The sequence below is a fragment of the Trachypithecus francoisi genome, unplaced genomic scaffold (assembly GCF_009764315.1).
Source record: "Trachypithecus francoisi isolate TF-2019V2 unplaced genomic scaffold, Tfra_2.0 Lachesis_group2, whole genome shotgun sequence".
NCBI classification, from domain to species: domain Eukaryota; kingdom Metazoa; phylum Chordata; class Mammalia; order Primates; family Cercopithecidae; genus Trachypithecus; species Trachypithecus francoisi.
In genome coordinates, this window is record NW_022681465.1 from 97,655,267 (window position 1) to 97,668,154 (window position 12,888).

Sequence of the window (12,888 nt, forward strand, 5' to 3'; positions counted from 1 at the left end):
AGACTAGCCTGGCCAACATGGCAAAACCCCGTCTCAACTAAGAATACAAAAATTAGCCGGGCATGATGGCACATACCTTTAATCCCAGCTGCTCAGGAGGCTGAGGCAGGATAATCGCTTGAACCCAGGAGGCAGAAACTGCAGTGAACCAAGATCATGCCAGTGCACTCCAGCCAGGGTGACAGAGTGAGATTCTGTCTCAAAATAAATAAATAAAGTCTCTTGTCATAGCACTAGGATCCCTGAAATATTTATCGTGTAGACCTTCTATCAGTATCCACACTGTGGTTGACATTTCCTTTAATTAGGATAACTCCAGTTTGCATTTAAAAAAACATTTTTATAATTTAGAAAAGTCAAAAATATTTTTCTTAATTTTAAACTTATGGTGTATTACTTATCCAAAATCCAGTTATATACTTGTACATAGATTAATAATGACCTGCTTTTAAAATAGTGGATGCTCACATTTTTGGATCTGAGGATCCTATGAAAATCTGATGTATGCTGTGGGCACCTCTTGTAGAAAAATACACCTACAAATATGCGTAAAATTCCAAAGGGCTCACAGACCCCTCAAAGCCCTCACCATAATGAATCTCAAGTTAAGAACTCCTGAGTTATAGCAGTTTCCTTCTTACTTGGTTATTTCATAAGGAAGCATTTTGGTCTTTTAATCACATTTATTAAGATAATAGTGATCTTCAAATAGAGTTTTCAATGCTGTTGATGCATGTTCTTTTTTCAGACACAGTCCTCTTATAAACTTATTATCAAAGGCTTGCCATGTATTTGGTCAGTTCTCCACAACTCATTCCATTGTTCCCATTATTTCTTACATTAATCGTGATCTTTTGAGATAGTCAATTTAGTACTGGAAAATCTTTTTTGGTACTCTGACATTTTAGAGCTGTCTGACTCGTGACTGAACTATTAATATATATATTGCATTCACCAGCTTAGTGTGTCTCTCTTGAAACAGTAGACATATTCAGTTCTTAAAGTTTTGCCTAACCTCATCCATGAGCACAAAATGTGTCATACTGATGAATAGTGTGTTGGTACAATTCTTTGCTTGGTCATATCTTCATGAGATTATCTTTGAAAATTATCTTCTTGTCTATTAATCCTTTCAGATAGCCTGTAATATTTTAAGAACTTTTAAGGTCATCAGCAGTGATCACCACTTTTGTTTTTCATAGGCACCAATCAATATATTTGCAAATTTATAATTTGAAAGCCTTTTGTACTGACCTAAAATAGATTATAGTGAATATGGAGATTGACAACTTCTATGTTCAGTAGTACTTCTAGTTTACCTGAGAAATATATAGTGAATTAAAAATTTGCCACATATATTCAGTAGATTGGTTTTAAGAAATGGCAGCTCAGTGTTTGAGCTCTTCACTGTGGCAGTTGGCAGGTTTCATGACTAGAAGAGCTCGTTTGAGCTTGTCATCGTCATATTTAAACATGTTGGCAAGAACATCTAGTTTTCAAACATGTCGATGTGCTAGATCAATATGTCTACTATCTCATCATTCAGGACATGAGTTTCACTCGTATTACGTTTACAGGGTAGGTAGGTAATTTTGAAGATAGCAATCAAGAGGTGATATCTCTAGTATCTGTTCCTGTTGCATGGCTTTATTGTGGTTTGAGCTGTCAGTAACCACTGGCCTTTGAACTTCTGTAAAGTAGTAATGCCTCTTAGCCTCCATTATGATGTCTGTGTTATGTTGTACATTAAGAGCGGTGATGAATTTTGAATTGTAAAGATGTCATTATTCTGTGGAAACACATCAGAATTACACTAAAGCCTTCTTAATTAAATGTGAAAGGGATGGGCAGAGGAACTTCAAATTATGTGACTTGAAATCATTAATTTGGTTGAAAACTACTAAACAAAGCAGCTCGTCTGCTCTAAATATTTGGATTAGATACTGCTGTAGATAAATGTACCATGTATTAGTCGGAAAGGCACCCTGGTGTTATGACACGAGCACTGGATCAAACATCATCTGTGTATCTGTGGGCCAGGCTGTGTGACTTGGGGAAAGTTATTTAAACTCTTTGAACCATCTCTTTTTTCTTATTCAGAAAATGGGGACAACAGCAATGCTATGTACTTCCCTGGATGGTTGGGAGAATTAAACCAAGCAGTATGTGAAAAGGCACTTGGAAAAGCATAAGGTGCCATGCGTATGTGAAGTATTCTGAAAACTATGCTTATGTGTAATTCAGCTCTTTTGAGATCAATATACAACTCAAAACTAGAAAGGGGGGGAAAAAGACCATTTGCCGTAAGGCAATTTACTGCCACTTAAGGTTCAAAAGAATTCACAAATGCTTACCTTCAGTGGGTTTTGAGTGAAGATCTATGGAAGGTGATTGGAAACCATCTCGTTTGTATTTGGTTCTGTTTTGTTTTCATGATTGCTGCCTACTTAGAAGTTTGATTCCTGAAACAATAACAGAAAGAGCAGCTTGGAGTATTGGGAGTGATGGAGGATTCGCTAAAGACCTGTGTGGTATATTTATCTTCAGTATTAACCCTCAGGAAGTGAAAGACAAACCAGGTTAGACCCATCAAGACCATCTAGTCAGGCAGAATATGCAGGCTGAGAAGAAGATAGGCTTTACATTCGTTCATTCATTTTTATCTTCACATTACGCTCTGAAGTAGATGGGTACTGTTATTGTCCCCATTTTCCAAGTGAAAAATCTGAGACATAGAAGGACCTGCCCAGGGTCTGATAGTCATGACCTAACTGCTCTACTTTATTGCCTAGTTATGCTCCCATTCCATGCACTGGAGACAACACTATTTCATGGTCTGAATTTGGTCTTCCAAATGTGTGGTCGCGTTGGATAGACTTCCTTCTCCTAAGTTTATTAAATGACACTCTAATAATGTAGAATGAATGCAAATGTGGAATGGATGCATTTATTTATTTCTAGGTTTCCCTCTGTGCGAGTTGACCATTGAGGTTTCAGTCCTAAAATGCAGTGAACTCCCTATCGTCAACCTTGTGGCCTCTGCTGTCACCCTGTCTCCCTAGCCCCAACTCCTGCACACTGTTAGAGTTTGTGACTTTTACGTTAGATGTAATTTCTTTCAGGATCTTCTTTTTGTTATTTTATTTGTTTGCTTTTACATATACAAACAGTACATACATGTGAAAATAAAATAAATGAAATCATAAACCAAAATATGAATGTATTAACACATAATGTTCATTTGGGAATGTGCTTATTTCTTTCATTTGCTAAGTGCATTTTCTACATGTATTATTTTTTAAAAATCAAAAATATTTTTAAAATATTTTTTTAAACATCTCTAAAGAGAGAGATGTTTAGTTTTTTGTTTGTTTGTTTGTTTTTGGAGACGGGGTCTCACTCTGTCACTCAGGCTGGAGTACAGTGGCACAATCATGGCTCAATGTAGCCTCCACCTCTCCAGGTTCAGTTGATCCTCCCACCTCAGCTTACTAAGTAGGTGGGACCACAGGCGTGTACCACTATACCTGGGTAATTTTTGTATTTTTTGTAGAGATAGGGTTTCACCATGTTGCCCAGGCTGGTCTTGAATTTCTGGGCTCAAGCAATCTGCCTACGTCAGGCTCCCAAAATGCTGGGATTACAGACGTGAGCCACCATGCCTAGCTTATATAGTTATTTTAAGAAACGGAATTATTATCTATTGTATCTGACATGTCATGTTATGTATGGTAGGATGGGGTTCAAAAGGAAGAAAAGTTATAGTATCTTGAATGTTTCGAATTTAGCTTGAGGACATGAAATGCAAAAAATAAAAAATTAAAAGCATAATAAGTAAAATAATAAAAGTAGAATTTTAAGTATTGAAAAAAAGTAGAGAAGTGAGAAGTTGAGGTCAAGTCAAGAATGATAACAAAGTATCTTTGAGTTGTTTAAGTTTGAATCTTCTTACAGAAAAATTCTCCCCAGGGCTTCATCCATTTCACAGATACTTTTTGGACATCCTCTACTTTTGGTGCTGGATTTGGGAAAGACAGTGGTGGATAAAGCACACTCTCTAGCATTTGAGTTTGAATAGTACCTTTATTTGTTTTCATCTTGAAAAGAAGCAGTTTACATAAGATGTACCTGATCAGGAAGGTATAGCTAGTTTGGGAGCCAGCCTCTGAACTTAATATGCAGAGTATTCAGAACTTCTCCAAATTATGTTATTTCCTGGGTCCTTTAAAGGATGATGGCGATACTGAACTGTTGAACTATAGGGCAGTTGTGAAGATAAAGAAGGATGTCATCACTTTCTCTGTATTACTACTATTATTTCCAGTGTTCACTCAGTATGTGTGAAGTTAAAACTATGGCCTTTTAATCATCTATTTATGGCACAGTCTAGTAGATAGTGCTCACTTTTTAAAAACAAAATACCTTGCCTTGTTATATAAACTTCTCCATCATCCCTGGATTTAGGGATAGATTAGACAGGCCAGGATGTGGAATGGCTGCTAAGAAATCAATACTGGATCACCTCAGACAGCCAATGTCAGGTCTCCTGAGGCCTGTCCTTTTTCATGAGCACAATACACTTATTGATTTCAGCAACTGCCTTTTCTTTGAGTTGGGATTTGCTATCATGAAAATAACACTTAGTTGTAGCCATTAAAAGCAACTGGTCTCTTAATTCGAACAAGCACATGTAAGATTTTGGCCTTTAAATACAGCAAAAGCTCATAGGACTTCCGAAGCTTCAATTTATATGATTCTGCTCCTGCTGTTACTGCACTGTAGGAATTACAAAGTTAATCTCTATAGCATCAAGTTATCTGTTGTAAAAATCTGAAACATAGTACATTTTAGACATCCTATTGTTTGTTTAAAAGATAGTAAAGAAGGCCGGGCACGGTGGCTCACACCTGTAATCCCAGCACTTTGAGAGGCAGAGGCAGGCGGATCATGAGGTCAGGAAATCAAGACCATCCTGGCTAACACGGTGAAACCCCGTCTCTACTAAAAATACAAAAAATTAGCTAGGCGTGGTGGCGGGCACCTGTAGTCCCAGCTACTCAGGAGGCTGAGACAGGAGAATGGCGTGAACCCGGGCGGCAGAGCTTGCAGTGAGCCAAGATTCTGCCACTGCACTCCAACCTGGGCAGCAGAGCAAGACTGCATCTCAGAAAAAAAAAAAAAAAAAAAAAAAAAGATAATAAAGAAAACTCTCTTACTTATTTATTTATTTATTTATTTTGAGGCAGGGTCTCACTCTGTTGCCCAGGCTGGAGTGCAGTGGCGTGATCATGGCTCACTGCAGCCTCAGCCTCTGCCTTCCAGGCTTAAGCGATCCTCCCATCTCAGACTCCTGAGTAGCTGAGACTACAGGAATGCGCCACCATGCCCAGTTAATTTTTTTGTAGTTTTTGTAGAGATGGGGATTTACCACGTTGCCCAGGCTGATCTTGAACCCCTGAGCTCAAGTGATTCTCCTGCCTCTGCCTCTCAAAGTGCTGGAATTACAGGCATGAGCCATCGTGCCTGGCCAAAATCGTGTATTTAGAAAACTATCTTCCTCTCAAGAACTTCTAACCAAACAGGAGTCTAAGTTTACATTGTTTTCTAGGCTTTTATTATCTAAATATTTCCTCCTGCAAAAAATGCCCTAAAATTCTTTGACGTGTCAGCTACAAAAAATATTTCTTAATTGGATTATTTTATATGTTTTTTCCCACTTTATCTGGGAAATACATTAGCATCAATAGTTATCATGGCCCATAAGCAACTATTATCAACACCTTCAAATTGTTTGCATTGATAACTATATGAAGTACTTTTTTAGGGTTCTTTGGATTATAGTTTAAAAACTGGGGAATGGTATTTGTTGGCTGGTCAACAGTGAGTAATGGTTCAGCACCCATGCTGTTTTGTGTAAGATCCATCAGGCTGCTAGACTGTAAGTCTTACCCATGGTTTCTGTGTGGACATACACAGTGGCTGACTGTGCATTCCTTTCTCTTGAGAATTCAGTTGTTTGCTGGAAATTGAGTTTTCAAATTTCGTAGGTTCTTTGTCCTCGTTTTTTGAAAAATATTTAAATGATGTTGTCCAAAGGGCTCACAGAGAAACAGCGTGACCAACTTTCGGGAAATTAGTAAGCAATAGGGTTATTTTTAGCTTTTTCTCCTTACAAACATTTCCTTTTGTTCTTTAGAAGACATTGTTGATCTTTCATTCATTTGCTGTGCTCTCTCCCCAGCTACAAAATGGCTTTTGAATAGAATAAGCCCTCTCTTCTCTACTCTGCATGACATAACTGTGTTTTTATTTTATTCAGTTTTTCTCTAAATCATGAATTATTCGTTTGTTTATGTTTTTTCCTGGATACTGAATACTCCCCTACACACACAAACACACACACACATTTTTGTTGCCATTTGGAGTTGACTTCCTCCCTCATATGCGACTAATGACTGAAAAATCTTCATACAAGCAGGATATACAAAGTCTCTATTTTTGTCAGTACATCATATGGTGGTGGCTGATGGTATGATTTGGCCTTTATTTGCTGTAAGTATCTATTTAAAAACCATCACCTTGAGAAAATTGTGCAGTAGTGTCATGGGGTCCTTGGGGTGTCGCATCACCAGCCAGAAACCTCTGTGACTAGTGGTGCCATTGCCCAAGTTTTGCTTGGGCCCACTGGGCCGACTCAGCCTGGCAGGCTGCACTCAGCTCGCACTACTGGCCTGAATCCCATGCCTGCCAAGGGCAAGTGGAGTGACGAAGGGTGCATGAGTGAGCAAGCTTGGGGTCCAACCACTGTACACAGTCAGGCATGCTGGCTATGGCGGTGCAAACAGCTCCAGGTGCCGGCATAGGCGCTGAAGGCAAGGCTGCCTGCAAGGCTGCAGCTGGACCAGGCATACCACAAGCAGCTTTCACAGCTGGCACTGGGGAACACAGTGGCACCCAGAAGCTTAGAGACGCTGGGAACCACAGAGCCCCAAAGAAGATATCATAGCCCTGGCTCAGGGAGCTCCTAGGTCTGGGTTCCCTGAAGGGCCACAACTCTTCTCTCCTTGTTGCCCACAGCATGGCGAGCAAGGGGCATGTTTCAGTCCTGTTTGTGTTACAGCCCTTTGGGCCCCACCATTCGGCAGGTCCCGAGTTCCTGTCCCATGCCCAGGAAGAAGGAGGTACACAAACAAGTGGAGAGTGAGCAAGGCAAAGAGGAGCCTTATTGAGCAAAATAACAGCTCAGAGAAGACGCACAATGGGTAGTTCCTGTCCACAACCAGGGTGTCCCAGTGTGAGTGTTCAGCTATCGAGTACACCCTGGAGTGGGTAGCTCCTCTCCACAGGCAGGTCGTCTGTAGAGGGTTCAGCTTTCAGCAGAGAGGAGACCCTGGGGTTGGTAGCTCCTCTCTGCAGCTGGTTGTCCTGACATCAGCTCAAGTCTGGCTGAGTCCAGTGTTTTTATGGGCTTCAGAGGGGAGAATGTGCAGGCTGATTGGCCTATGGGTGGGCCCAAAGAAAGCACCATAAGTTCCCACTCTGGTCTGCAGGACTGGCAGCCTGGCCCCCAGCCTTCAGGCCTTCTCTGGCTTGAAGGTAGGGCTTCACCAAGGACCCACCCCTTTCTGCCCAGGAACCTGTCTGCCTGCTACCACTGTTTATGGTGCCCACACTGTTCATGCAGGGGGGTGCCTGCGGGCCAGTGCCAAGCTGTGCTCAGTTCCCCCCTCAGCTTCCCTCCCATGCTTGTCAGTGCCCAAAGTTCAGTAAGGGCTGAGGCAGCAGGGGGCTAGCATGTCAGTGCCATCCTGAGCATGCACACACCTGGCCAGGTTGTGACATTGCCTGGGCTTGACCTCAGCTTTGCTCCAAGATCAGAGCAGGTGCCACTAATGGGTGGGGGGAGCTTCCTGGGACCCTGAGAGTGCAGAGATGCTTGGGTCCACAGCCATGGCTGGGTAGCTGCAGCTATACCTAGGAGGGTGGGGCTCCTGCCTCCTCCAAGCCCCTAAGAGTACAGGGATGCTCAGGTCTGCATCCATGGCTTAGGCAACTTCAGCTGTGCCCAGGAGGGCAGGGCTCCTGCCTGCTCCTGGCCCCCAAGAGCACAGGCATACCTGGGTCAGCAGCTACGCCCAGGAGGGGGAGGCTCTTGCCCTGCCAACTCAGAAGGGGGAAGGACTTCTCCCTGTTCCTTGCTCCTGCCAGCTGCATGGAGCACACAGCCCTAGCCACACTTCCCCTACTGCAGCCAAGATGGGCCACCACTGACGTCAGTAGTATTGGAGAATCCCAGGTTCAGGACAGATGTTACAAAGGCTGGTCTTTACACTTCAGCTTCGTGTTTGATCTTTGAAAAATCTTCCAGTATAAAGAAGTAGTCAAATTTCTAAGGAAGCACACTGAAAACTCACTTTAACTCTTCACATAAAGGAGGGTTTGATATAAGACTTTTGTATTTTAGATCCCATCCAAAAGGATTTAGTCATTTTGTAATATCATCATTTAACCTTTTTTTTTTTCATTTTACTGTAAGATACAGAGACAGTTAGCATTTGTGGTTAAGATTGTGCGTTATGAAGTCAGACTGCCTGGTTTCGAATTTGAAGTTACATCATTAATCTCTGTATGCCTTAGTTTCCTTATCTCGAAAAAGGAGATAATAGTTCATACAATTATTTTGGGATTTAAATCAGATAATCCATATAAAGAACCCATGATATAAGCACACCTCGTTTTATTGTCTTTCACTTTATTGTACTTCAGATACTATGTTTTTTTACAAACTGAAGGTTTATGTCAACCGTGTTTTAAGCAAGTGTGTTAGTGCTGTTTTTCCAACAGCATGTGCTTACTTCGTGTCCCTGTTCACATTTTGGGATTCTCACAATATTTCAGACTTTTTTCTTTATTTTTGATGGAGTCACACCCTGTTGCCCAGGTTGGAGTCCAGTGGTACAGTTTCAGCTCACTGCAACCTCCACCTCCCGGGTTCAAGTGATCTCCTGTCTCAGCCTCCTAAGTAGCTGGGATTACAGGTGCATACCACCACTCCCAGCTAATTTTTTTTTTTTTTTTTTTTTTTTAGTAGACATGCGTTTCACCATGCAGGCCAAGCTGATCTTGAACTCCTGTCCTCAAATGATCTGCCTACCTCGGCCTCCCAAAATGCTGGGGTTACAGGTGTGAGCTACCACACCTGGACAACTTTTTCATTGTTATTGTATCTGTTATGGTGATCTGTGATCAGTGATTTCCTTTTTTATTACATAGAGACAGGGTCTTGCCATGTTGCCCAGGCAAGTCTGTCAGTGCTATTTTTCCAACAGAATGTGCTTGCTTCATGTCTCTATGTCACATTTTTATAATTCTCACAGTATTTCAGACTTTTCCATTATTATATCTGTTAATTGTGACCAGCAATCTTTGATATTACTATTGCAATTGTTTTGAGGCACCACAAATCATGCTCTTACAAGACAGCGAACTCAGTTGATGAATGTTATATGTGTACTGACTGCTCCACCGAGCCATTTCTCACCCCTTCCTTTGGCCTCCTGTTCTCTGAGACTCAACAATGTTGAAATTAGATTAGTCAATAACCCTACAGTGACCTATAAGTGTTCAAGTGAAAGGAAGAGTCATAAATCTTTTGCTTTAAATCAAACACTAGAAATGATCAAGCTTCATGAGGGAGGCATGTCAAAAGATGAGATAGGACTCTTGTGCCAGTCAGTCAAGTTATGAAACAAAGGAAAAGTTCTTGAACGTTATTAAAAGTGCTACTCCAGTGAGCACACAAATAATAAGAAAGCAAAATAGACTTGTTGCTGATTGGAGAAAGTTTTAGTGGTCTGGATAGAAGATGCAACCCGCTCCAACATTCCCTTAAGCCAAAGTCTATTCCAGAGCAAAACCCTAACTCCCATTCTATGAAGGCTGAGAGAAGTGACGAAACTGTAGAAGAAAAGTTGGAAGGTAGCAGAGGTTGGTTCCTGAGGTTCAAAGAAAGAAGCTGTTTCCATAGCATTAAAGTGCAAGGTAAAGCAGCAATTGTTGATTTAGAAGCTGTGGCAAGTTAACCAGAAGATCTAGTTAAGATAATTGATGAAGGTGGCTACACTAAATGACAGATTTTCCATGTAGATGAAATAGCCTTCTATTGGAAGAAGATGCCGTCTAGGACTTTCAGGAATGCTAGAGAGGAGATATCAATGCCTGGCTTGAAAGCATCAAAGGACAGGCTGACTCTCCTCTTAGGGGCTAATGCAGCTGGTGACCTGAAGTTGAAACCAATGCATATTTACCATTCTGAAAATTCTAGAGTCCTTAAGAATTATGCTGAATCCACTCTACCCGTGCCCTATAGATGCAACCACAAAGCCTGGATGACAACACATCTGTTTATAGCATGGCTTACTGACTATTTTAAGCCACTGTTGAGATCTACTGCTCAAAAACAAAAGATTCCTTTCAAAATATTACTGCTCCTTGACAAAGTACCTGGTCACACAAGAGCTTGGATGGAGATGCTCAAGGAGATGATGTTGTTTTCATGCCTGCTAACAGAACAGCCATTCTGCTGCCCATGGATCAAGGAGTAATTTCAACTTTCAAGTCTTATACAAGAAATGCATTTCATAAGACTACAGCTGCCATAGATAGTAATTTATCTGAGGGATCTGGGCAAAGTACATAGACAACCTTCTGGAAAGGATTCACCATTCCAAATGCCATTAAGAACGTGCATGATTCATGGGAAGAGATCAAAATTTCAACATTAACAGAAATGTGGAAGAAATTGATTTCAACCCTCATAGATGACTTTGAGGAGGGGATTCAAGACCTCAGTGGAGGAAGGAGCTGCAGATATGGTAGAAGCAGCAGGACAACTAAAATTAGAAGTAGAACCTGAAGATGTGACTGAATTGCTGCCATCTCATGATAAAACTTAAAGAGATGAGGAGTTGCTTCTTAAGGATGAGCAACGAAAGTGACTTCTTGATATGCAGTCTACTCCTGGTGAAGATGCTATGAATGTCATTGAAATGACCACAAAGGATTTAGAATATTACATAAACTTAGTTGGTAAAGCAGTGGCAGGTATTGAGATACTTGACTCGTTTTGAAAGACATTCTATTGTGGGTGAAATGCTATCTAACAGCATCGCATGCTACCAAGAAATCTTTCATGAAACGAAGAGTCCATTGATATGGCAAACTGCATCTTTGTCTTATTTTAAGAAATGGCGGCTGGGTGCGGTGCCTCACGCCTGTAATCGCAGCACTTTGGGAGGCCGAGGCGGGTGGATCACCTCAGGTCAGGAGTTCGAGACCAGTCTGGCCAACATGGTGAAACCCCATCTCTACTAAAAGTACAAAAAGTAGCTGGGCATGGTGGCGCCCACCTGTAGTCCCAGCTACTAGGGAGGCTAAGGCAGGAGGATCACTTGAACCTAGGAGGCAGAGGTTACAGTGAGCTGAGATTGTGCCACTGCACTTCAGCCTGGGCAACAGAGCAAGACCCTGTCTCAAAAAAAAAAAAGGAAAGAAATTGCCACAGCCATGCCAACCTTCCGTAACTACCACCCTGATCAGTTGGCACCCTGATTGTAACTACCACCGTGATCAGTCAGCAGCCATCAACATTGATGGAGGCAAGACCCTCCACCAGCAAAAAGATTATAACTTGCCGAAGGCTCAGATGACCATTAGCATTTTTTAACATGTAAGGTATATACATGGTTTTTCTGGGTGTTTTTGGTTTTGATTTTGGGTTTTTTTGTTTTTGTTTTTGTTTGTTTTTCTTTTTTTGAAAGAGTCTCACTCTGTCACCCAGGCTGGAATGCAGTGGTACTATCTTGGCTCACTGCAACCTCCACCTCCCAGGTTCAAGCGACTCTCCTGCCTCAGCCTCCTGAGTAGCTGGGATTACAGGTGCCCACCACCATGGCTGGCTAATTTTTGTATTTTTAGTAGAGACAGGGTTTCATCATGTTGGCCAGGCTGGCTTGAACTCCTGACCTCAGATGATCCACCCACCTCAGCCTCCCAGAGTGCTGGGATTACAGGCATGAGTCACTGCACCCAGCCATGTACATTGTTTTTTAGACAATTCTTTTGAACAGTTAATAGACTAGAGTATAATGTGCATTTATAGACTTTTATCTGCAATGGGAAATCAAAGTTTGTGTGACTCACTTTATTGTGATATTCACTTCATTGCAGTGGTCTGGAACTAAACCCACAATATCTCTAAGGTATGCCTGTAATGCCTGACATAGGAAAGTCTCAACAGATGTTAGCTATTATTATTGTATAAGATTGTTTTATTTATGATATAAGATGTAATCTTAGAATATCATATACTATAATGAGACAAAATATTCAATTTCTGGGGACCCTTACCTCTTTCCCTGCAAGAAGTTTTTTATTGGGATATCCTCAATAGAGGTGGCCTAATTCCACAACCAGTGAATTTACTTATCCTTGCCCCTTTAATATTTGCATCTCTTCATATCCAGAATTGGCACAATTATAATGAGAAATCAAGCAAAACATTTTTTTGCATAAAGAGAGGAAGGCAGAATGTGAGATGGCGTTGACATCTGTGCCTCTGCCCTGGGCCAAAAAGCAGAGTGGGTATTTGCTGCTGATTCGGCACCCCATCTGCTGCGTTCTCTGGTGGTTACATGCCTCTTCCCTTTCCCCTCTGTTTGGAGCCCCAGGGATGATGAAGTCAGGGAGAGAAGGTTGGAATGTAATGCTTCAGAGGAGAAAAACAGGACAGAGGTTCAGGGAAAGACAACAGAATGAGGAGCCCCATTCTGCAGATGACCCAGTAGGATAAATGCTAAGGCTTCTCTGCCAATGGCAGTTTTACAAGTG

General features: G+C 41.5%; 1 protein-coding gene across 3 annotated transcripts in view; it reads left to right on the forward strand.

The window, feature by feature from the left end:
• Positions 1–12,888, forward strand: part of NLN (neurolysin) — a 110,879-nt gene that overhangs the window by 77,352 nt on the left and 20,639 nt on the right. The window lies entirely within an intron of this gene.